The sequence below is a fragment of the Rattus norvegicus genome, chromosome 10 (genome assembly GCF_021556685.1).
Source record: "Rattus norvegicus strain SHRSP/BbbUtx chromosome 10, alternate assembly SHRSP_T2T, whole genome shotgun sequence".
In the NCBI taxonomy this organism is placed as follows: domain Eukaryota; kingdom Metazoa; phylum Chordata; class Mammalia; order Rodentia; family Muridae; genus Rattus; species Rattus norvegicus.
The window spans coordinates 83,918,779-83,922,263 of NC_141543.1; positions in this window are offsets into that span (position 1 = coordinate 83,918,779).

Sequence of the window (3,485 nt, forward strand, 5' to 3'; positions counted from 1 at the left end):
CCCCCTCCCAGAGTTCTTCACCCCATTCCTCCTCCTCTTTGCCTCTGAGAGGGTGCCTCCCACCACCACCCCGGTTATCCCCATTCCTAGGCACTGTGTGTCTACAGGATTAAGAGCATCCTCTCCCTCTGAGGACAGACAATGTCCTCTGCTGCATATGTGCCAGGGGTCTTGGACCAACCCCTCTGTGCTCTTTCCTTGGTTGCTTAGTCTCTGGGAACTCTGAGAGGTTCAGTAAAGTGGAAGTTTCTAGATATGTCAGGTGATACAGACTCATGTGGTGTTTTGTTAAGGCAAGATCCATGGGAGGACACATGATGTTTGGAAAGAGTATAAATAGGGCTCATCGGACTGAGACAGAGTGCTTGAATACCTAGCTTTATAATGCTTTTTTGTTCTCTAATATTCATCTTCGTTCATCATCATTTCATTAAGAGACGCATGGCAGAGAACTTCTGGTTTCCTGGTTAGTCCTGGTCGGTCTCGATGACTCGTGCTAATTCCATAGTAGGCCTGGCAGTTTCTGCTGGATCATGCCATTGCTGCTGATTTACGTTTGCTATAGTGACACTACTGAACTGAATTGCTGGTATCCTGACAAACAGAGATTGCAATCACCTTCAAAGAACTACTTCTAAACAGGTCCATATTCCATTGTCCTATTTACCATCTTTTGTCCCCTACTTTTGGACAGTAGGCTAGAAGGTGGGGTTGAAGCATTTAAGAACCCTTATTAATAGTAGGTTTACAGAATCTAAGCCTACGGCCCAGGTCACTTGACACTGTTGTTCTTCCATAGGGTTGCAATCTCCTTCAGTTCTTCAATCCTTCCCCTAACTCTTCCACAGGGGTGCTGACATCAGTCCAATGTTTGACTGTGAGTATCTGCATCTGTCTCAGACAGCTACTGGTAGAACCTCTCAGAAGACAGCTATGCTAGTTTCCCGTCTGCAAGCACAACATAGCATTAGTAATAGTATTAGAGTTTTCTGGCTACCCACGAGATGTATCCCAAGTTGGGCTGGTCATTCCTTCAGCCTCTGCTCTGCTTTTGCCCCTGCATTTCTTTTAGACAGAAACAATTCCGGGTCAAATTTTTTAAGGTGGGTTGCTGTCCTTGTCCTTCCACTGGGGCCCCTGGTTAACTACTGGAGGTAGTCTCTTCAGGTTCCATCACCCCACTATTAGGCATTTCAGCTAAGATTACCCACATTGAGTCCTGGGGGCATCTCACAACCCAGGTCTCTGGGACTTTCTATAGGTTCCCTGACCCCCCCCCCCCACCACTGGCAGTCACATACTTCCATTCATTCTCCTGACTCTCTGGGCTCTGCTCCTGTCTCCCCCATACTTAATCTTTCCCACTTTTCCCTCCCCCTTTCCTTTCCCATCCATGTCCCTCCCTCCCTCTGCCTCCCATGATTGTTTTGTTTCCCCTTCTAAACAGGATTGAAGCATCTGCCCTTGGACGTTCCTTTTTGTTTAACCTCTTAGAGTCTCTGGGTATATCATATATAGTCTGTATTTTTTGGCTAATATCCACTTAACAGTGAGTAAATAACATGCATGGCTTTTTGGGTCTGGGTTACCTCACTTAGGATGGTATTTTCTAGTTCCATCCATTTATCTGCAAAATTCACGATGTCCTCATGTGTAATGGCTGAATAGTATTCTGTCGTGTAAATGAACCACATTTCCCACATCCATTCTTCAGTTGAGGACCATCTGGGTTGCTTCCAGTTCAAAAGTGCCTGTTTCTTGGAAGAAGCATCAATAGGAAGTAGGAACAAAGAAAGTAGATGGAATTATGGAATGAAAGATGTAGGAAAACAGGGTTTTGGCTCTGTTATAGGAAAGTGCTTCAGTTGACATTAATAACCAAAGGCAGAGTTGGATACCATGTGGAACTTCTCTTCTCCATGGTTCCTCTTCTCTCCAAATGGGTAAGCCAACTATTGATTTTTTCGATCTCTAGAAAGTACATGAATTCTACGTAGGTGGTTTTGGGGAATGGACTGATTGACCTGATCCAGTGCCAAGGACCTAAAATGCAGGCATTTTACCCATGTTATTCTTACTCAAAACATTTCTATTGGAGCTTTTTTCTAACTCACTGTCAAAGACTATTGCCAGTTCCTTAGAATACATTAATGTTGACCAATTTAAATTTATTAGAGAAAGTAATTGATAAAGTTTATTGATATATTTTCTACTTTTAAAAATGATTGTGACAGTAATATAGCTTTTTATTTGGAAAGACTTTTAAAATCAATTTTAAAAAGAATTCCAGCCCATCCAGAGAGAGCTGGTCTTCCAGAAGTGCTCTCACTCCTATGTTCACAGACTCACAGTGTCACAGGCTCACAGGAGGAATAGGCTCCAGTCAGAGAAAGCAAAACCACAAACATCAAAGATAACCAGTTGGCAAGAGGCAAATGCAAGAACATAAGCAACAGAAACTAAGGCTACTTGGCATTATCAGAGCCAGTTCTACCCCTCCAGTGAGTCCTGGATACCCAAACACACCAGAAAAGTAAGATTCATGATGATGATAGAGGATTTTAAGAAGGACATAAATAACTTCCTTAAAGAAATACAGAATGGGCTGGAGAGATGGCTCAGCGGTTAAGAGCACCCGACTGCTCTTCCAGAGGTCATGAGTTCAATTCCCAGCAACCACATGGTGGCTCACAACCATCTGTAAAGAGATCTGATGCCCTCTTCTGGTGTATCTGAAGACAGCTACAGTGTACTTATATATAATAAATGAATAAATAAAAAAAAATTTAAAAAAAAAAGAAATACAGAACAACACAGGTAGACAGGTAGAATCCCTTAAACAGGAAACACAAAAATCCCTTAAAGAATTACAGGAAAACACAACCAAACAGGTGAAGGAATTGAACAAAACTATCCAGGAGCTAAAAATGGAACTAGAAACAATAAAGAGATCACAAAGTGAGACAACCCTGGAGATAGAAAATCTAGGAAAGAGACCAGGAGTCAAAGATGCAAGCATCACCAACAGAATACAAGAGATAGAAGAGAGAATCTCAGTGGCAGAAGATACCATAGAAAACATCGACACTACTGCCAATGATAATGTACAGTGCAAAAATCTCCTAACCAAAACATCCAGAAAACCGAGGGCACAATGAGAAGGCCAAACCTGAATAACAGGTATAGACGAGAGTGAAGTTTCCCAACTTAAATGGTCAGTAAATATCTTCAACAAAATTATAGAAGAAAACTTCCTGAACCTAAAGAAAGGGATACCCATGAACATACAAGAAGCCTACAGAACTATAAATACAGTGGATCTGAAAAGAAGTTCCTCCTGTCACATAATAGTCAAAACACCAAATGCACAAAACAAAGAAAAAGTATTAAAAGCAGCAGATGCTGGTGAGGATGTCAAGAAAGAAGAACACTCCTCCAATGTTGATGGGATTGCAAGCTGGTACAACCACTCTGAAAAACATTCT